Here is a 23,379-nt window from a genome sequence, read left to right as displayed (position 1 = left end):
TGCTGTAGTCTCCATGATCACATACAGATATTTTGGTACTTCACCACTGGTGCTTTCATTTTTAGACACCTTCCATTAGTAATGAAAAAGTGCCAGATCTGTCAATATAAATGAGTTGATGATTTAAAACATGGATACACAATTAATAAAAAAATTTGATACAAACACAGTAGAGCTTAATCCAGTTACTCTTATCTTTACATTAAATTCCTAATAGGAGAACTTAATTTTCATCATTCATAGTTCAGAAAATGTATTACAACCCTTTAATAGCATCCTTTAGAATCAATCTATTTTAAAATGTCATTCAGTTGTACATAGCTGTTCTGTCAACTGAAATCTAATTTTATTTTTCACAGCCTTACTGTATTCTCTGGTAGCCTTTGATAGAAAAATTGAACTAGGGATGTTTAACTTCAGATGTGCAGAAATATTTATTCCTGTCAGATGTATTTAGAAAAATAAATCTGCAGCTTCTAAATGTATAGTGGTTCTTAAAGGAAGAAATAGAAAATGTAAAAAATGTGGCCCACGATATTGTATTTTATACTAACCAATGGATGACAAAATGCTTATTTTTTAATTGAATTACACTTTGTTAAATTGCTCATGTCTATGTATTGAGCAAGGAATATTTGTTTGTAATTTGTTAGGTACCTGTGTAAGGTGGGAGCGCACAGTCACTGAACCGTATAATTTCATATGATTATAATTTAAAGCAGTTGATTAAAAACAAACCGCAATAGAACCAAAAGGACAGTAGGCTGTAGTACTGACCTTAGATGGCTGTGCCTTGGCGGCTGTTGCCATTCTACAAAAGTTTCACTGTGATGGATCTCTTGCCTCCAGTTTTCTGTCAATTTAATAATTTTGCAGGCTTTACTTTTTCGTAGCCATCTTTCTTCGCTTATGTACAGTATTAAAAACAAATCAGCAAGCAGTAGAGTCTTTTTTTGGAATTGCCATCGCCCAATGCTTTAGTATATGTTAAAAATGAGTCTCCCAAGCCCAGGTTACAAGCCCCTTTTGTTTGAACACTTCAATCACAGGTTCAAATATTCAGTTGGTCCTGAAGGAGACGTCTGCTTATGGGGTAGGTGTACTTGTCTATTATCATTTGAGACCACGGTTGTCAAACCTGGGTGCCTACAGTTATGTTCCTAAATCCATATTTAGACACCTACATGTCCTGGCTTTCAGAAATACTGAGCAACCTCAGTAGTCGTACTTCTATTTAGGTGTCTAAATATGGATTCATGATTCTAACTTTCAGCATGAAGGTTTTGAAGCCTGTGGCTTCAGACAGCCGTCCCTCAGTACACAGAACACGTTTTTCCAGAGTTGTTGGATTAAAGCCCCTATCTTTCACCACTGACTACAACCAACCTGGACACTGAGGTGAACATGAACATTTAAAGATTTTTTTCTTCCTTGTTATCCAGACTGTTGAGACCTTCTTGCTAAATCTATATTTCCAATCAATATGCCAAGTAATTAACTGCAGTATAGGTGAGGGCGAAAAATCCCACCTACTACAAAGCAAACTTGAATGTAAGATCAAAGAACACATACCACCTGCAGAGCAGGAGTGAGGATAGCTCGTTTAAACTTCCACAGACAAGATCCTGTCTGATTTGATCCATCATTCTTTTGAAGAAGTTGCTATAAAATCAAGTGTATACAGAATGTAATGGTTTTTGTGGTAGTTCTTATTTTTGAAAGGTACAAAGGGTGACTAGTGGTTAGAGAGGGAAACAGGGATTTACGACTCCTAGGTTGCTTTCCTGTCTACTATTGATTTTTTCTTTGTGAACTTGAGCAAGTCATTTGACCTATGGCCCTTAAATTGACAAAGTAGGTACTGTATAATCCTTTCCTCCAGGAGTGCACTTAAGAGCTTTATGTTTTAGCTTATCCAAAGGTTTAGATTTTGTTCCTGTTAGTACAATATGCGCCTTCTTATAGCTAACTTTTCGGATTCTGAGTTTTAGTTTGTGTCCATTATGAGACCACTGGCATCCTTTAGCTAAAGATAAAAGAGAGGCCGTATAATTGTACTAAGTTGGGTTATGGATGTCTCCAGATCTAGCGTGAATGTAGGTAACACCAAGTTTCAGAGCATTGTCATTTATGTCTGACCAAAAAAAAAATCACACTTGGGTCTGAATTATTTACCTTTTGTTACAAGTAATATGCCATCTAAGCTTTTATCTGAAATCAGAGACCGTAAGTCCTAGCTTTACTGGCACAGTCCCAGATTTACATATGTCCCGGAAGAACTAAAATGAATTATGTCAGTCATTTAGTTAATTAATCCCAATCAAAATGTCTCCTCAAGTTCCTCTGACTCCTGAGTTTTCTGTCGCACTTCCTAATCCATTCTCCCTCCCTGCTGTCTCATTCCCTGCACCTCCACATTCTCCTTTCCCTGCCTGGTTCACTGTGTGACTAAGGGGACACCATCTTTAGATGGAGCAGACTCTTTGCCATTTTCTTACAGGAGAATCTTGGCTAAGTGCAGTTTGTAGCTTCAGTCTTGTTGACAGAAATGGGAGATGATGGCAATTTTAGATAAGGAGCAAACTTCAGGAGTTAACCTTATAAAAACAAATTCCAAATCATGAGATTTGCTATAAAATTGCAAGAGTTGGCACTGATAAGTGTGTTGAACTCATCACATAGTAAGTGTGTGTTTCACAGCAACCACTGGCCAAGGTCAAGGCTTGTTATAACTCATCAGGCAGCAGTATTGCAAGATGGGTCTCATGAGATCATCCTGGCTAATTAGTCTTGCTCCAGCCATCTAGTAGAGGTGTGGGGAGTGACGGGATGGGGACCTGGCACTCCATCTGTTCCTCCAACTCCATCCTGTCTATAGTGGTTGGGACCATAGAGAGTGGAGAAATGGAGGGACACTGAGGGAAGACACTGAGCACTGCCTTTCTCTGACCTGCTCCATGACTTCAGGAGTGATTTTTCTGACACAGGTAGAGCTCATCAAAGAAAAGAGCCAGAATGTAGAGCACTTGGCCGTGTGTGTGTGTGTATGTGTGTGTGTAAGAGAGAGAGTGAGATCCTGAAGAATGTTGACACATAGGGTCCTGGTTTTGATTTTGAAAATATGGTACTTTAATTAGTATTTGTTACACTTTTCTCTTTCACCATATTTACTTTGTGGATTTGACAGCACTTTGTGTATCGTTTCATCTCCCCCCCCCCATATTCAGGGGAACTGAAAGACCGTGGTGGTCTTTCACAGAGCAATGGGGAGGGGGGATGCACTTTTTGTAGGGGAGAAAAAATTGTCTGTAAAATCAGATATTGGAGGGGGAGTCAGGAACAGATGTAGTATCTTTAACTACCTGTAATTTAAGTAGGTTCCAAGTTGCATGCCCCATTTAATGCAAGTGTAAGGTGTGAAGGTTTAGAATGTTTCCCTTTCTTAAGATCATCCTTGACAGTCAAGAATGTTAATTCTACTTTGTAATATTCATCTTGAAGGTCATTATAATGGGGATTTTACATAGTTGTGAGCAGAGGTATAATAGTATTGTCAGACTGAGTGCTGTAAAAGTCTTGTAATAAGAGCACCGTGTTTTGTCCTGGCATATACTAATTGATACTTGATCCAGTTTTGCTGTACTTGATCCAGTAAAGCTGCTGCTAAACCATAATCCATTTATACATGTCTAGAGCTAAATTCACTCTATACAGGATCTATTTAATTGAACAGTACTGAAGTGGTTTTTTAAATAAAATGACCCTGTTACTAGAGATCAAAATATGACCTACTTTTAAGTGTTACAATATGGAGGAAAAGTCTCCATGGTTCTGAATATTTAAAATCTGTTTTGCTAAAGTAAATAGAAGTGGATCACTTTCACAGATGCTGAGAACCAACAGCTCCCACTAACCAAATTGTATATTCTTCTTGACCCCCTTATTGCAAAATCAGCTTAGAATTGCCATCAGTCCAGGGGAATTATGGGACTTCCCCAGGGGAATATGGCAACTTGACCTTATTCCTTCAATTCCTCTGCGCTCCTAGAGGTATCTTATGCATCTTGAAAATTTCCCACAAAACATTGTTTCCAGGATCTGTCCCAGGAAACTCAAAGAAGATTGCAGTCGAACTGGAACACAGAGCACTGATATGGGTGCAGGGCAAAACTGTGCAGACATCCTTAATGTGATCTAGTATAACTGATGTGTGGCTGCACTGAAACATTGGTGCTTCAGCTAGTTCAGTTATAAACATTTCAGTTCCTCTTTGGGTACATGTCCATATATGTTCCACTCTTTGTGCACATGTGGCCCATGTGCTCAAGAATGGAGTCTCTTGGCCAGACGTGTCCATTGGGGCCATACATGAGCCCTAAGTGTCCTTATGTATTGATGGTATAAAGTGTGGTTCACGCTCGACTGCCATTCGGTTCCTTCTCATTGCCTAACGCCTGTGGTGTCCATGAGTTGCGCAACTTATTTTCACACTCCCTTTGTATATTGTTGTATGCATTAGTGTTAGTTACCTGTAGAAAGGATAGTCTGCCTATTGGAAACTTTTTGTGATAGTTTTGGAAGTTTTACCTTTCTTATTCTATTTTCTTCTCTAATTGGGAACTTCTTCTGCGTACCAGGACTTAGGGATGGCCCATCCTAAGTCACCAGGCTTTTATGTTTTGTCCCTCCTGTTAGGCTGTGATACCTATTAATGGATGCACCAGGTGCCTTTTTTGTCTTGGAACACACATATCCCTGACAAATGCTCGGTGTAGAAGTAGTTTCCAAAAGGACTTTGATGGGCAGGGGTACGTCTTAAAACATTTTTGTTAGACACTCCATACGGCCAGTCTTTGATCAGTGCAAGGCAGTTCCCCTGGACAAGTGCCACCTCAGTGGAGAAGTGCCGCGGTGAGTTCCATCTCCACTGGCTCCCAAGCTCTGTCTTCAAAGACCATTCCAGCTTTGGACTCAGGTAGGACTGAAAAAGCCAGGTGGTCAGAGAAGAGGGAGCATTTTCCTTAGGGAAGAGCAGAGGCAGATCCCCACTGGGAATTCCCAGTTAAGAAACCCAAATCACCTCACTGTTCCTAAGTGAAGGAGAGTCCACAGCCTGAGCTGGGTGCTGTGGGAGCTCTGAGGCTGCACAGTACTGGGATTCTGACACTGTCTCAAGGTTCATAGCTATTTGCCTCTAGTACCAGGCCATAGCATGAGGTTGTACCTTGGCACTGAGCACTTCTGTGCTGGCTCTTTTTGTATCAGCTCTGTCAGTACTGGCCTGGCTGGCACTGCTCACATCTCCACTTAATGTGTTGGTACTGGACACATGGCACCATAAACCCTTAATGCTTTCTACTCCCACACTGAGATGTATGGCTTCATCCCTCTTGGTACTGAAGAAGTATGCAGTATTGAGGGATCTTCAGGTGTAGAATGAGCTGAAATCTCCACTGCTATCCAGAGGGTTAAATATCCCCATCATGGTAGCATTCCCCTCTACCTCTGAGGCACTGGGTGCTTCCCCAATGCCAGTTATATCCAGACTTACAACACAACTTAGCACTCTGGCTTTGCCTGCCCTTCCCCTTCCCTTAGACGTGAGATGCTCTTTTTCACCTTCACATTCTCAGCACAGGGAGGAGAGATCACCTGCATATGCTACAAGGGCACCCTTGTTTGAACCTTCTGATTCGGAGAGAGAGTCAAGGGCTTCATAGATGTCTAGATCTGTTAGGGAATATAAAAGTGGGCATATGCTTTGGTACCCTTCTCCTTAGCTCCCAGGCCCTTTTCCTTATAGTGTTCCCGTGTGAACCTATTGTAACCCCCGTGGTCTTTACCCCTTGAGATATCACACTCCTGCACCCCCTCCTAGCATCAGAACCTCCTCTCCTGTACCTTTCCAAGGACCTGGGGTGTCTTAGCTTTCAGCCCATGAATCTGAACCCTCTGAGGACCTATCTAAGGAGGAGCACTTTAGGATGAGGATCAGACAATGCCAGTTGCAATAACATTTTTGTCCCTGAATGTCCCATCCACACCATCTCACCCACATGACTAGAAAAGATTACAAGATCTGCTCAGACATATAGTCAATTCCCTTGAGATACTGGCAGAGAAGGTACAAGAAACCTCATGTAAACTGTTGGACATTCTCCATGTCTTTGTGCCTGGGCACCTGGTACTTCCCATCGATTAAGCTTTTAAATAGTGCTTAGCATCCATGGAAAACATCAGTGACAGTAATTCTTCTTCGAGTGCTTGTTCACGTCCATTCCACATTAGGTGTACGCGCGCCGCGTGCACGAACGTCGGAAACTTTTTCCCTCAGCGGCTCCCGTCGGGCCCGCAGGGTCTCCCTTCCTGCCAGAGCTGCGCCCCGCCCCAGCGTATATATACCCCTGCTGGCCCGACCCTCCCTCAGTTCCTTCTTACCGCCCGTGGCGACGTTGGAACAACTCTTCTCTCACTTGAGAGTGTCCCTTAGCATAGCCATTAGCAATAGTTATCAGTTCATTGTTTAGTAAGTGTTAGAGTTAAGTAGTTATTTAGTTGTTACAAAGACCAAACAAACTCTTGGTGATAGGGGTTTGGTCAACCCCGGCACCGGCCCTGGGCGGCGGGGCATGCCGCACGCCCAAGGCTTCAAGGCTTGTGCCGCAGGCCCATGCCAGTGAGCGACCCGCACGAGTCGTGTCTCCGTTGCCTGGGGGAAGCACACCAGAAGGAGCGCTGTAAAATTTGTAAGGCTTTCAAGCCCAGAACTCAAAAAGAGAGAGACTTTCGCCTAAAACAGCTCCTCATGGAGTTGGCGTTACAGCCCTCCGCTCCCACGGCACCGTCGGCTTCGGTGAGGAGTGCCCCGGCATCGGTCCGCGACCCGACACAGGCGGTGCAGACTAAACCTACGGTGCCGCCTCGGCGAGATCACGCCCGGCACCGGTCTGCTTCGCCGGCCAAGTCCAAGAGCCAGCCCAAGGCCCGGGGTCGCTCCCCGCACAAGAAGGTGGCACCAACGAAGACCGCTAGTGCGTCCAAAGCCGTGCCGGCCCCGGTACCAGTGGCTCCGGCGCCGAAAGGCCCGTCGAGCCCCGGGACAAGCGCGTCGAGTGAGGAGGAGGGGCTGGAGGAACTGTTGGAACAGCCCTCCACCCCGGACACATTTGAGGCGGCGAAGGACCTCATTGAGTTGTCCTCCGTCAGCACACTCCGCGCCAAAGACATTCCGCCGAGACTGCCTTCCAAGGGCAAGCCGGCGATGATGCGCCCATCGCGGTCGCCATCTCGGCACCGCTCGCGGCGCCGGTCCCGGTCGAGCTCTGCCTCGGTGGACTCCCGCCTTCCCGCCGCGCAACGGGCCTCCAAGCAGACGGGCCCCGGCGCGAGCGAGGCACCGTCCCAGCAACCCGGTCCAAGCAGGCACCGGGACGCTTCGACGGTGAGGACCCCAAGACCGTCCTCCCGCAGCCGTTCCCGGTCCCGCGGTCAACGGTACCGTTCTCGATCCAGATCGGTATGGCGCTATTCACGGTCCCGGTCCCGACGGCACCGCTCCCCAACACCGGACCGGCACCGCTCCACGGCACCGCCGTGGCCCTCCAGGTCACCGTCGCTTGCGTCGGAAGAGAGCTCGGGGCTGTCGAGATACGGCCGCAGAGGGCATGCCGCTGCACGGCACGAGGCCTCTTGGCAACCGCATTGGAGCCATCCGGGACAGTGGCCGTTCTGGACCCCGTGGGCCTATCATCAGCAAGGCCCGCCATCCAGAACTTCGAGATCGGGCCCTTCAGGGGACCGGTCCCGCTCCCCACGGTGCCGCCCCACCTCCCGTGCGGAGGCTACGGTCTCCAGACCACCTGAGGCCGAAAGGGCGGACTCGGCACCGAGCCCGGCACCGTCCGTGACCCAGGGCAGGGGACGCACCCCGGAGGGCCAGCCCGCTGAGGAGGACTTACAGGAGGATGAGGACGCTCAAAAGGCCATGACCTCCTCCTCCTCACCAGATGAAGCCGTGGCGGGCACAACAGTGTCCGGCCCTCCCCCAATCGACCACCGGGCACACCAGGACTTGCTCCGCCGGGTGGCCTTCAACTTGGGGTTGCAGGCGGAGGAGACGGTCGAGCAGGAGGACCCCATGGTAGACATTCTCAGCCCGGAGGGTCCCTCCAGGATTGCTCTTCCGTTAATAAAGACTGTACAGTCGAACTATAAAACTGTGTGGCAGACGCCAGCCTCCTCTGCGCCGACCGCACGGGGTGTCGAGAGGAAGTACTTTGCCCCATCCAAGGGGTTTGGCTTCCTCTTCTCCCATCCAGCCCCATGTTCGCTGGTCGTTTCGGCGGTCAACGAGAAGGAGCGGCATGGCCAGCAGGCCCCAGCCCCCAAGGCCAAGGAGGCGAAACGATTAGACTTGTTCGGCAGAAAGGTCTACTCGTCGGGAGGCCTCCAGTTGCGGATCGCGAATCAGCAGGCGATCCTCAACAGGCATAACTTTAACTCCTGGGCGTCGGTGTCTAAATTCAAGGAGGCCTTGCCTCAGGGATCGCAGCCCGAGTTTGCGGCCATTGTGGACGAGGGAAAGGCGGTGGCCAAGACTTCGTTACAGGCCTCGCTCGACTCGGCTGATGCGGCCGCTAGGACTATCGCGTCCGGCGTGGTAATGAGACGCTCAGCGTGGTTGCAAGCGTCTGGTCTTCCTCCAGAGGTGCAAAACACCCTCCAAGACCTTCCGTTTGAAGGGACAGGGTTGTTTTCGGAGCAGACAGATGCCAGGCTCCATGGCCTCAAGGATTCGCGGGCTACCCTCAAGTCCTTGGGGATGCATACCCCTGTGACGCAGAGGAAACCCTTTAAACCTCAGCCTCCACAGAGGCAGTACCAGCCTCGCCCTCGACACGAACCTTACCGTAGGCGGGGCAGAGACAATAGGCGTAGGCGCAACAATACGCCTAACCAGGGTCAAGGCCAGGGCAACAACAACAAGCCGCAGCCGGGCAATAAACAAGGATTTTGAAGACGCGATCGAGGACAGCGTACCGATCTCTTCCCCGGATCCTCCCCTGTGTTTCAGGGACCGCCTATCCCGTTTTTTCCGTGCCTGGTCCCATATAACATCAGACCATTGGGTCCGCCGCACGGTAGAGTCAGGATATGCCCTCCAGTTTTCCTCGCCCCCCCCCCACCCCCCCGTCCCTCTTCAGGGACCCCTCTCACGAGCAACTCCTTATGCAGGAGGTACGGACCCTCCTCGCGGTAGGGGCGGTGGAAGAGGTTCCTCCAGACCTCAGAGGAAAAGGGTTCTATTCCAGATACTTCCTCATTCCCAAGGCGAAAGGGGGCCTCCGTCCTATCCTGGACCTTCGCAAGCTGAACAAGTATTTGCAAAAACCACGTTTCCGTATGGTCTCCCTCGGTACCATCATTCCTTCCCTGGATCCGGGGGATTGGTACGCTGCCCTCGATATGAAAGACGCTTACTTTCACATCGCTATCCGCCCGGCTCACCGGCGGTTCCTGCGCTTCACTATCCAGCAACGCCATTTTCAGTTTGCGGTCTTGCCCTTTGGCCTCGCAACGGCCCCACGTGTCTTCACGAAATGCATGTCCGTGGTGGCGGCCTTCCTTCGGAAACGACGGCTGCGCGTCTACCCATACCTAGACGACTGGCTCCTAGCGGGCCGGTCAGAGGCAGAGGTTCACGCCCACGTGACTTTGGCACTACAAGTGTTCCGCGATCTCGGCCTGTTGGTCAATGTGCCCAAGTCCTCACTAGTCCCCACACAGAGACTGGAGTTCATAGGGGCAGTCCTGGACTCGGTGGCGGCACGGGCGAGCCTTCCCGTATCGCGTTTCCGGGCAATCCAGGAGGCCATGGCCTCCATCCAGAGATTCCCCACGACCACGGCCAGACGTTGCTTACAGCTCTTGGGGCACATGGCGGCATGCACCCACGTGGTTGGACACGCCCGCCTCCGGCTCCGGCCTCTGCAGCTGTGGTTGGCCCAAGTATATCACCCCAACAGCGACCCATTAGACATGGTTGTCACGATCCCGGCTCGGGTATCGAACGCCCTCTGTTGGTGGCTCGACCAACAGCAGGTCTGTGCGGGGGTCCCGTTCGCCGCCCCACAACCAGTTCTGACGTTGGTGACAGACGCGTCGGACCTGGGTTGGGGGGCGCACCTAGGGGACCTACGCACTCAGGGCTTGTGGTCCAGGGAGGAACAGTCGCTTCACATCAACCTGAAGGAGCTGAGGGCGGTTCGCCTCGCCTGCCAGACCTTTCACGCCACCATAAGAGGGCACGGCGTGTCAGTTCTGACGGACAACACTACCGCTATGTTTTATATAAACAAGCAGGGCGGGTCCCGGTCCTCTCCTCTCTGTCACGAGGCTCTCCTCCTCTGGGACTTCTGCATAGCCCATTCAGTGCACCTCCAGTCTGCATATCTCCCCGGGGTCCAGAACGGGTTGGCGGACTGTCTCAGCCGGTCCTATCTCACACACGAGTGGAGGCTGAGGCGGGACATCCTCCGTTCAATCTTCCTGAGGTGGGGGTTTCCCCAGGTGGATCTGTTTGCCACCATGGACAACAGCCAGTGCCCACAGTTTTGCTCCTTCCAGAACCGCAGTCCGGGCTCTCTGGCGGACGCCTTTGCAATCCCGTGGGGCAGGAGCCTGCGGTATGCCTTCCCCCCGTTCCCACTCATCCACAGGGTCCTTCTAAAGACCCGCAGGGACAGGGCGAAGGTCATTCTCATCGCCCCGGCGTGGCCACGTCAACACTGGTTCACAACTCTCTTAGAGCTGTCCGTGGCCTCTCCGATAACCCTCCCCCTCCATCACGACCTCATAACACAAGATCGAGGTCGCCTACTCCACCCGAACCTGCCATCGCTGCATCTCACGGCATGGCTGCTCTCTGGCTAAATGAAGCGGAGCACAGATGCTCCCAGGAGGTCCAGCAAATCCTCCTGGGTAGTAGGAAACCCTCCACAAGGGCAACCTACCTAGCCAAGTGGAAGCGCTTCTCCCTCTGGTGTGAGTCTCAGCGCGTCCAGCCCTTGCGGGCCTCGATACCGATGATCCTGGATTACGTGCTGAGCCTTAGGCGCCAGGGCCTGGCCCCCGCTTCTATTAGGGTGCATCTAGCCGCCATATCGGCGTTCCACCCGGGGGAATTGGGGCTGTCCGTGTTTTCCAACCCCACTGTGGTCCGATTCCTCAAGGGGCTGGATAGGATGTTCCCCTACACTCGCCCACCTTTACCCCCGTGGGACCTCAATCTGGTCCTCACTAAACTCATGGGGCCCCCCTTTGAACTCCTGGCCTCTTGCTCCCTCATGCACCTTTCATGGAAGGTCGCGTTCCTCGTGGCTGTCACCTCGGCTAGGAGGGTGTCGGAGCTGAGGGCCCTCACCTCGGAACCCCCTTATACTGTTTTTTATAAGGATAAGGTGCAACTTAGGCCTCACCCTAAGTTCCTCCCTAAGGTGGTCACGAGTTTTCACATGGGGCAGGACATCTGTTTGCCGGTGTTCTTCCCCAAGCCCCATACGGACCCACGCCATCGTAGCCTGCATACCCTCGATGTGCGGCGGGCATTGGCTTTCTATCTGGACCGTACCAGGCATTTCCGCAAGTCGACTCAACTATTCGTGGCCATTGCAGAACGGATGAAGGGCCAGCCTATTTTGACGCAACGCCTGTCGGCGTGGATCGTGCTTTGCATACGCACGTGCTACGAGCTCGCCAACGTGCCTGCACCTCCGATCCGGGCTCACTCTACTAGGGCCCAAGCGTCCTCGACGGACTTCTTGGCGCAGGTCCCGCTTCAGGAGATCTGCAAGGCAGCCACCTGGTTATCGGTTCATACCTTCACAGCCCACTACGCGATCCACCATCAGACCAGAGAGGACGCGATGGTCGGCAGGGCGGTGCTTCAATCAGTTATTCCTTGACTCCTACCCTCCTCCAATGGTAAGCTTGTGAGTCACCTAATGTGGAATGGACGTGAACAAGCACTCGAAGAAGAAAAGACGGTTACTTACCTTCTGTAACTGTTGTTCTTCGAGATGTGTTGTTCACGTCCATTACACTTCCCACCCTCCTTCCCCTCTGTCGGAGTCACCGGCAAGAAGGAACTGAGGGAGGGTTGGGCCAGCAGGGGTATATATACGCTGGGGCGGGGCGCCGCTCTGGCGGGAAGGGAGACCCTGCGGGCCCGACGGGAGCCGCTGAGGGAAAAAGTTTCCGACGTTCATGCAAGCGGCGGGCGTACACCTAATGTGGAATGGACGTGAACAACACATCTCGAAGAACAACAGTTACAGAAGGTAAGTAACCGTCTTTTTCTACCGCTATAAAAGTAGGTAAGAGGTACCAGATGTATCCACTGGGGTGTGGTAGCTATACACTCAGCCAGTATCGGGCTCACTAGTGGCTGTAGTGACCAGTGAAAGGAACTGTCGTCAGCAGCCATGAATGACAGAGAGATAAGGAGTCAAAGTGACTCTGTTTATTGGGATGTAAGAGTTGTTTGTTTGCCAGCCAGTGGTTTTTGACTGCAAGTTGTAAGGCATTATTGGTGTGGTTTGACCTTTTAAAATTACAGTAAATTTTCAGACTTTGACAAACTCTCACAGGAGAACAGAGAGGAGTTTAAATTTCTGATTTCAGAAGGGTGGTTAATTCCCAAGACATCCATGTAGGCAGCTCAGGATGCTACCGATACTGCATCCTGGTCCATGGCAGTATCCATTGTTATGAGAATGGCATGCTGGCTCCAAGATTCTGGCATCCCAAGAGAGGTGCAGTCGACCTTTCAGGGCCTGAATCTTACTGTTCAGGGCCTGAATCTTTTTGGTGCAAAAACCCACAAGCCCCTTAACTTGTTAAAGGACTACTAGGCCATGTTTCACTCTTCTGGAGTTTATACATCAACTCCTAAGAAAAACGGGAGACCACACTCTTATGCTTGGCAGAGACCTTCACGTAGTACCTTTTTCCACCAGCGAGCCTCCATGAAAGAGACATCCTTTAAAAAAAATAAAGGGGGGGGGAGAAGACTACTTGCTTCCGCTATGACTTCATCCCTTTTTGCATCTACATGAAAAAAATCATTTTGATGGGTTGGCAGAGAGTCACTCTGTGGTCAGTCTTCTGGCTCCGTACTCTTCCTTCCCCTCATTTGGGAATTGCCTTCAATTTTTCAAGGAGTCATGGAACCTGATAACAGACTGGTGGGCCCTAGAGATCATTTCAGTGGGATCTTTTCTACAGTTCCGTATTACGCCTACCCACAGCCCCTTTCCTATCCCTTTTCAGCAACCCCTTACATCAGGAGGTGGCCTCACTTTTTTGTCTCTGATCTATAGAGAAGATTCCCTTACAATACAGAAGGAAAGGTTTTTACTCCAGTTACTTCCTAATACTGAAGAAAAAGGTCTTGTCCTGTCTATTTGGGCACATGGCCTCCTGCATGGTCATCTAGCAGCATTCCAGAATACACTTACTTTGCATACAGAGCTGGTTAAAATCAGCATATGCACGGAGCAGACACCATTTGGACATGCCTCTTCAATCCTTCACAATGGTCTCATGTCTTTAAATTAGTGGAAGGACTCCAACCTGAGAGTTCCTTTTTTTCCCATCCCTCCCAATCAGAACTTTAGTGACCGATGGACATTCTGTCTCTTCTGGAACGGGGAGCACTTATGGGCTGTCCTCATGCACAAGGTCTGTGGACCCATGAGGAGACTTTTCTATATATAAACCTATTAGAGCTCAGAGTGGTTCACAGAGCCTGTACTCCTGTACTTCCTACCAATGATCCAAATACTGATCATTCAAGTTATGACTGACAGTATGACAGGCAAGTTTCATATCGACAAGCAGAGGTGGGTTTGTTCTTCCCCTTTCTATCAAGAAGCGGTCCGTCTATAGAATGGGAGCATTTGGCATCAAATATGTCTCATGGCAATTCAGCTCCCAGATCTACAGAATGCACTAGCAGACCGCCGGAGCAGATGCTTTTCATCAGACTGTGACTGGATGATCAAGGATTCTGATGAGATCAGCGTTGTCACTGGTATGCACATTTTGTATTCAATGCATAGCAGATAAATTACTTAGGTTTAATTTGATTAAAATTAAGCAGATTAATGTTCGAGCAAGTCCATTTTTGTTTTTGAATCGAACACCAAGAATCTACTGTAAATAAATGAATAAATGCAACACCCAAAATCTTTTCAAGGTGGGGATATTTTCACTGATGGTCAGGTGACAATGCAAGCCAACTCATCAGAAGTTTTTATCTAAAAAGCAAAGTGGTAACTAATGTAAGAAATCCATTACAGTTTGTCACTGACAAAGGGTACGTCCAGACTACCTGCCGAATCGGCGGGTAGTAATCAATCTATCGGGGATCGATATATCGCATCTCGTCTAGACGCAATATATCGATCCCTGAACGCGCTCCCGTCGACTCCGGAACTCCACCAGGGCGAGCGGCGGTAGCGGAGTCGACGGGGGAGCCACGGCTGTCGATCCCACGCCGTGAGGACCCGAGGTAAGTCTAAATAAGATACGTCGACTTCAGCTATGCTATTCCCGTAGCTGAAGTTGCATATCTTACATCGACACCCCCCCCCCCCAGTGTAGACCAGCCCATAGATTTCTTCCATTACTCTAGTAATTCAGCAGTATTAGATTTCCAAATAAAATGTTAAGGAAAATAGAATTTACATTTAATGAGCATTTAAATAGATCAATGAACATAGATTTTAAAACTCCTAATTGTTAATTTTGGGAGAATGAAGTCTTTTAAATACAGTTCTTTATTCCCAGAGTTCAATCTGGTCAGATGCCTGATTTGACTCTTAATTGCTATATATTCCCCCTAAAGATCATAGAGTTGTAGGGCTTACTTGTGCAGTTATTATATAGAATATATTCTTAGAAGGATAACATAACTTAAACTGTGAGTGACCACTATGTTTCAGACATTGGGTTGCATGATTTGCCACAGATACACCTCTACCTCGATATAACGCTACCCGATATAAAACGAATTAGGATATAACGTGGTAAAGCAGTGCTCCAGTGGGGCAGGGCTTCGCACTCCGGTGGATCAAAGCAAGTTCAATATAACACGGTTTCACCTATAACGCGGTAAGATTTTTTAGCTCCCGAGGACAGCGTTATATCGAGGTAGAGGTGTACATGTATTGCATTAGAGACATGAGGTTCTGATACTCGTCCTTTTGCCTTTATAGTCAATTTAAAAACAAAATTTTTAGGTTAGATGTAATTAAATACCTCTTCGTGTATAATTTGAAAGTGATTCCTGCATCCAAGATAACCAAGCTGATAAACATATCTAAGCGAACTTTAATGATGAAGAGTGGGGTATGTTAGCTCAAGATAATCTACTACTGCATTAACAGGAAGCGCAATGAAATTGTTGTATTGTGATACATAATTGTTAAAATAGTGAGGCTTTTTTCCTTTGGCCTAGTGGTAAAGTGGGATCCAGAGATAGCTGGCTTGGAGTCCTAGCTCTTCTGTGTGCCCTTAGACAAATCATTTAGCCTGTCTTTTCCCCCTTTTTTTTATAAAAAGGAGATACTTGCCTTTCTCTCTATTGAAACTAAATCTATTTGTAAAACATGTTTGAACCCTCAGATGAAGGTGTGGTAGAAGTTATAATGATGGTGGTAGCAAATCGGAGTGCAGGAATTTGCATGGTTAAGCTAAAGAATGGTTAGTATCCAAAATGCAGGGATTTGCATTCTGAACAGCTGCTGAAAAGTACAGTCGTCAGTAACCGTTGATTGGCTCATACAGCTATTTGCTCCTTTATTAAATCTACTGAGAATGGATTCTTCAGTTATGTGCTATATTTAACTGGGATCTGTCACAAGAATGTAAACAGTTAACATAGTACTGAGGTAGGTACACTTACACCAGTTATTTACTGAACTGTGCTTAGTTCCAGAATAGCCCTACTCAAAAAAATCATATCTTTTCTAGTTAGCTTATTGGCTGACTGGGTACACATGGGGAGAAACTGGTATAAGGGCCAAGTTCTTGCCTCCGTTGTCTACATTTAAATGTACTGTGATGACATCGGCAGCACATATACTAAAATTGGAATGATACAGAGAAGATTAGCATGGGCCCTGAGCAAGGATGACACGCAAATTCGTGAAGTGTTCCATATAAGGGGGGAGGGATAGCTCAGTGGTTTGAGCATTGGCCTGCTAAATCCAGGGTTGTGAGTTCAATCCTTGAGGGGGCCATTTAGGGATCTGGGGCAAAATAATCTGTGAGGGATGGTACTTGGTGCTGCTGTGAAGGCAGGAGACTGGACTCGATGACCTTTCAAGGTCCCTTCCGGTTCTACGATTCTGTGATACTGCTTTCATTTGAACTACATATAAGCCATGCAGTGGTGTGATGTTTTTACATTCCAGTCACAGGCCATATACCTCCTGCCTCAAGTTCTGAGGAAGATGAAAGAATGGAGCATCTGTGATCTTGATTGCTCCCGGGTGGTGCAGGCAGTTCTAGCTCCCAAGCATTCACCAAACGTCCCAATATGCATCCATATTCAGCTCTTCCCAGGCTTCTTGACTCAGGACAGAGGCATGGTATTTGTATGAGCAATGGACCTAGAAAATCATGCTTGGAAGTGATACAATCCATCCTGAGCAATAGTGAAAGAGATTCCATGAGGAAATGCTACACAGCAAAATGGAAAAGATCCAGCATTGCCAGATACCCCCAGAGGGAGTCAAGACCCCTACTATTCTGGACTATTTCCTCTTTCTAAAAATGTCGGAACTATCTCTCAGCTCCTTGCAGGTCCACTTGGCAGCTATTAATGCCTTTCACCATCTTTGTCTTCACCCATCCTATTACAGTGGGGTTTCTAAAGGGACTTGTGAGATCCTCTCCTTTGATACTGAAATCTAACCCCACATGGGATCTCAGCCTATGTCCTATTGGCATTAATGGAGGCTCCGTTCTAACCCTTAGCCTTGTATTCCTTTGTTTATCTATCTTTGAAGATTGCCTTTCTGGTTGCCATCGCCTCAGCCAAAAGAGTAGGGGAGGTGGAAGCTCTTGTGGCTGATCCACCTTATATAGTCTTCCATAAGGACAAAGTTTTCCCGGAGTTTACTTTCAAATTCATTCCCAAGTAACTTTGTAATTTCCTCTAAATCATGTTATCTACGTACTTGACACGTTCTGAAGCCTCATGCTACCAAATAGGACAAAAAACTACACTCTGGATGTATGTCGAGCCTTGGCCTTCTACCTGCAGAGGGCAAAACCCTTTAGGAAATCCTCAAAATGCTTTGTCTCCTTTGCTGGGGAATGAATGAGAGGTGTAGCTTTGCATGCATATATGTACATGAAAAGAAAGATATTGATTAATGCTGTAATGCAAGTAGTGAGTCAACAGTCCCAAGGCATATAAGGTAAGGATGGCTTAGCATAACTAAGGATTGGGCTTGACATGATTAGATGACAGGCAAGTCACCTTAAGTCACAAGGTAAAGTATAACAGTATGCAAGTATTAAAAATTAGTCAACTAGTGTTAAGTAAGAAACCACAAACACAGGTTACAGTTTAGGATATTTTTAGGCAATATGTATAACTGAAACGCACAAGGTTTGATTGTAATATTCCTATAAGAACATAAGAATGGCCAAGCTGAGTCAGACCAAAGGTCCGTCTAGCCCAGTATCCTGTCTTCCGACAGTGGCCAATGCCAGTTGCTTCAGAGGGAATGAACAGAATAGGTAATCATCAAGTGATCCATCCCCGTCGCACATTCCCAGCTTCTGGCAAACAGAGGCTTGGGACACCATTCATGCCCATCCTAGCTAATAGCCATTAATGAACTTATCCTCCATGAATTTATCTAGTTCTTTTTTGAACCCTGTTACAGTCTTGGCCTTCACAACATCCTCTGGCAAGGAGTTCCACAGGTTGACTGCGTTGTGTGAAGAAATATTTCCTTTTGTTTGTTTTAAACCTGCTGCCTATTAATTTCATTTGGTGACCTCTAGTTCTTGTGTCATGAAGAGTAAATAACACTTCCTTATTTACTTTCTCCACACCAGTCATGATTTTATGGCAACCAATTGACATAAATGCTAATGAGTTTGATTTAAATGGTTAATTAGCCTATAGGAAATGGGGGACTTCAGCAAAACTGGGGTGTGGAAGTTCAGATAAGGAAAAAGGGGCTGAAACCCTCATGAAAATGTTAAAGATACAAGGGGTGTCAGCGTAATGCATTATAAAAAATGTTACCTGGCTTGTGTGCTGTGGGAGACACCAGTGATGATGATGAGGAGGAGGATAATGACTGACACTTTGGGTTTCCCTGCAAAGGATGGTGTAAATAATACATGTGCTGTACGTTGTGTATTATTTCTAACTCGTTTGCTGTGCTATGTTTGTGGTTCTGTGTGCTGTGCTAATAGAATTATTGATGATTCAAAAATTATTCCAAAATTTTAAGTGGTTCTCATCTGCTCATTGAGATTCTCACACTAATGACAATTCTGATGCTGTAGCTGATCTGGCTGAACCCTGCCGGTCTATTCTGTGTTAAACAATCAATTATAATCTATATCCAAACTATAGATCTGGTGACAGAGGGGAAGCAATCTGCTCACACAGACTTTCCAAATGGATTTTGGCTTGTGTCCGGCTTTGTTACGGGGTAACTGTGAATCCCTCCCCAGTAAGGTTTGAGGGCTTACTCAACAGATCCAGGCTGCAGCGATAGCTTCACTTTGAGATGTCCCTCTTCTGGAGACCTGTAGAGCTCTATTCGCATCTTTGCCAAACATTATGCTCTGGTACAAGTTTATTCAGCACATGAATCCATAGGCAGAGCATTCCTCCAGTCAAAGGTAGAGCAAGATTCCGTACACACTTCTCCTCAATGAATACTGCTTGTGAGTCACCTCAAGTGCAATACACAAAGGGACCATTACTCAAATTAAAAAGAAAGGTTACTTACCTGTATAGTAACTGGAGTTTTTCAAGTTGTGTGGTTCCTATCTGTATTTCACTCCCCACCTCCTACCCCTCTGCGTCAGAACCTTATCCTAGGGCTGTTCACAGTAGAAAAAAGTAGAGAGGCAGTCGGTCCATGCTGCCACTTATGCCCTCATTTCAGAGCGCTAGCGTGGACCAGTGAAAATCTTCTGGTCTCAGGAGTATAAAGTACGTGCATACCTTGAGAGGAATATAGATAGGGACCACACAGATACTGTACAGATAAGTAAACTTTCTTTTGGGTTTATTCACGTTATTTTTTTGTCTTGTTTGTTTTTCTTCTACTTATACCTTGTAAGTGTGAATCTCTGCTGTGGTCTAGTGTATAATGCTGCTTTTTTCTAGAGACAGTTAGAAAAATTGTTTTGTTTTCTTTTGTCCTCCAGGGTTACTGCAGATTATGGCATAAGGCTCTTGGTGGGGTGCTGGGTCAAAGGGCCTGTAGTGTATCCTTTACCTGATCCTAAATTTGACTGGGATTTTTGTTTCCCACTCCAGCATTATCAAGGGTTGGATACTGCTTATAGAACAAAGCCACATTAACTTCACACTTAGATAGACGTGGCCATTGAGTGTTAAAATGAACCTGTAGAGTAGCAAGATGGGGTTTTTTGTTTTTGTTTTTTGTTTTGTTTTCCATGCTGAAACTGTACAGCTTGGAATTGACATTAATTGTCATGTCTTGAAATATCCCAGGGAGAACAGTAATATGAATTTTTTTCATGTCAGATGTTGGAGCTCCTTGTGTTTGGGTTTGGTACATTAGTGTGCGCTAATATATTTAATTGTTTTGGAACTTCATGTATCTGTGTAACTCCAGTATTGTGATTCTTTGTATAGAGATTTCATATCTAAGTACATATGCAACGCTGTACTTTTAAAAAAAGTTTCTTTAGACTTTTATTGTATAGATTTCAGTCTTGTATGGAGGGTTAACTTTGTGCTTGACTGTACACATGAGAGGACCCAGATTTTGAAAAAAAAAAAAAAAAAAAAAGGAAAAAATGACTTTATATTAATGTGACGATCAAAAGGACGATTAAACTCACCTGGTTACTGTGGACTTGCATATGGAGACTATTGGACCTGAGTGTCTTGGTTAGCAGAATTGTTCTGCGGAAAATAAGAAATGCATACTTTTATTTGTGTATTGCACATTTAGGATGGCATTTATCCTTATCAGTAAGCACATCCTGAATGGAAACTGGGGTGGGTAAACTGCTCTTCTAAAGATGACCTCAAAACTCTCCCTATTTCATGCTAAGTGAGACTTAGACTGTATCTTTCAATGGCTAACACTAATTCATTCTGCCTTCTGAGGAAAAGGACGCCGTACACAGCACTTCTTTCAGCTCTTCTTGGTGTGCCGCCTGATCAAAAGTGATTCACCCACATAAAAGGTCAAGCAGTGAATAAACTGTTATAGGCAATATTAAAACTCTGCTTAAAAGCAATGCAGGCTATTTTATGAAGCCATGTACATTTATCAGTGAACATAACTTAAATGATAACACTTATCATAATTGTCCTTTATTTCTCACAGCTGCTGACTAGACCCGAGCAAATGATCATCTGGTGGATAAAGATATTGGACTGTTAAGTATCTGCCTAATCATCATTATAAATGAGAGAAAAATATTTAACTCCAATCTTTGATTTTATTTTTTGCTCCATCATATGCAGTGTTAGTATTAATGCTTGTTGGAAAGAAAATCAAGTGATTCCTGCTTCTCTGTTATAGTCTTGCTGCTTTTTTAATAATCTAACAGTGCCTTTTAAAAACCCCCACTCTGTACAGATATTCATCTGAGTGACAAAGACCACTAGCACACTAGTCAGAATGCTGGCTTTTTGGATGCTGGAATTACATTATAAAACTATTGGATTGTGGAACAAGGTCTGTTAGAATTTGATTATCCAGTCTGTCCCACTGTCAGGAATCTTCTGTGGGGAATCATCTTGCACTGAGTTCTTTGTCTGGGATAACGTTGAATAACTCTAATTAGGTTTTTTAAGTACCCTATATAGAAGTTCAAATCTTTTGCTTTCTGCAAAAGGCATTTAGTAATACAAAACTAAAGCTGAGACCAAACGAAAGCTAGGTTGACTTCTTGAATTGAGTTGAGAAAATCAGTTATGATTTGATCTTACTATGCTTAAACCTTACATCACTATTTTCTTTTACTGTGTATTGAGTAAAGGGGGGGGAGGGGGGGAGACCCTTAAAGGTACAGGTGACTTTTCTTTCAAAAAGGATTATTTGACGGTCATGAAATACAATTTTCTAAAAGAACAGAAATTCCTGCTAAGTTTTTTTTTCCATTTAGTGAAGACTTGTTGAAAATTATCTTAATTTAAATTGGATAAACCCCATCAAACTAAGGATGTTATTAGTACTAAGCTTGCGCATATGAAAATTAGAGTATTCAATGTGAGAGAATCTTTATCTGCATACCAATATGTTCTAAAGACACATTGCCAAGTTATTGTGACTAGCCCCCAAATAGGCTGCTTATTAGCATCAAAAGCATGGTAACCACTCTTCAGACAATTAACTTGGTTCCTCCATTAAGATTTTGCAATTCAAATACTTAAATTCATTCAGAATGCTTGTGTGAGGCCCCAGATTCTAAGCTTATACTTCTGTCACTGAGAAATGCGATTCAGCTGAATTTATCTTTGGGAGAAATTGTTGTGCATTAATGTTTAACAGGAATATCATTACATTTGGGAATAATTTATTAAGACATTTAGAAAGTATGAATTCATAGGCTGCAGCACGGTTAGCAAAATATTCTAAATCTTGAACTAGGAGGGAAAACTTCTGATTTTAACATGGATATTAGTCCTTTGGAAGAAACGAAACACAGGGAAGTGCTTGAACCTTAATGTCTTCTGTACCTAATACTTTTTTACTCCCATCTTGCCCTCTTTCCATATCCCAGTAGTTCAGCTATTTCTAGGACTATTTTTCTACATTTTCATTCGCCTTAAATTTCTCTCCTATGTGCTTCAATCTAATTTGCATCATTCATATCTTCCAAACCAGTTATCTAGATCGATATAAACTTAATTCAGACACCCTGATGGTATTGTGTGAAGATAAACTCCATATTAACTGAAAACCTGGAGGCACCATAGTAAAATTCTTCTCATAACTTTAATGGCTAGACTTCACCCTTAATCCTTATATTTAGATACTTGTATGACTATGGTACTCTAAATGACTTATGAAAGAATGACATTGCTTTCATTTCCTAGTGATGTTTGACTAATTCCTTATAGTTGTGAGGAATGATCGTTTTTGTCTTGTAATTTATATTGTATACATTATACACCCACAGTGTGTAGCTAATGCATATTTAGCTTGCAGAAACCTAACAATTGTCCGTGGCTGTGTACTATACCCTTGATTTTCTGACCCGAAGTGTTCAGATTTTGACTGGAAAATAAAGGGTGTTTACAAACTTTCTTATTCAAGTTGATAAACTTGTAATTGAAATCTAAGCTTTCAGATCTCAGCGATATATTTTTAATCAGTTCTATGACTTCCACATATTAAGATTCTATACTTTAAGGCTTAAAAGGCTGTAGCATGTGATTTCCTCTCTCCTCAGTTTTGTCAGCACAAGTTTAAAAAAAAAATCAAATGTTTAAAAGTTCTAGTGGCTTTCACTGATGTAACTTCTTACCAGTTAGTGACAATAATATCAAACTGCTTGCTTGACAAATGGTTATTGGAAATTGACTACTTCTACACACCACATCTATCAACATTAATTATTTTTCGCTTAAAAGCTGTTCTGTTTTTTCTTTGGTGCCCAAATGTGTGAAAAATCTTTTAAAAAAGACTTAAATTTATATTTGTTACCGTCTTCACTTATTTAGACTCATAAATCCAAATCAAAATTCTGCCCTTAATTGCACCCTTGCTACCTCCTTGAAGTCAGAATGTGAGCCATTGTATTCTTATCCTGCTCTGCCTTTTAGAATAAAGATGATGTCACGCTGCATATATAATATAATGAAGGATATGATTTAGTCATGGAAGTCACAGAGCCAAGGCTGTGCACCCCTTCTACAGCTGTGGCTGGAGCTGGGAGTGTGCGCCCCAGCAGCTGTGGCTGAAGCCAGGGCTATGTTCCCCCGCCCCATGGCTTTGGCCGGGGTTGGAGCCAGGGCCGTGTACCCGCAGTTTGGATTAGGGCTGTGCGCCCCTGCGGCTTGGGCTGGGGCTTGAGCCATTCCTGTTCACTCCCCCTTCCCTAATGGCTGCAGTGGGTGCTGGAGTC

At 45.7% G+C, this 23,379-nt stretch overlaps 1 protein-coding gene and 1 non-coding gene across 2 annotated transcripts in view; both read left to right on the top strand.

Annotated features, from left to right (window-relative positions):
* CHID1 (chitinase domain containing 1) overlaps positions 1-23,379 on the top strand; it is a 274,987-nt gene that overhangs the window by 135,393 nt on the left and 116,215 nt on the right. The window lies entirely within an intron of this gene.
* LOC135878801 (U6 spliceosomal RNA) lies at positions 16,123-16,229 on the top strand. The gene has a single exon (XR_010561408.1). It is a non-coding gene; the product is annotated as a U6 spliceosomal RNA (small nuclear RNA).

This window comes from Emys orbicularis, chromosome 4 (genome assembly GCF_028017835.1).
Source record: "Emys orbicularis isolate rEmyOrb1 chromosome 4, rEmyOrb1.hap1, whole genome shotgun sequence".
Taxonomy (NCBI): Eukaryota; Metazoa; Chordata; order Testudines; family Emydidae; genus Emys; species Emys orbicularis.
This window is presented reverse-complemented; position numbering and strand designations above follow the sequence as displayed.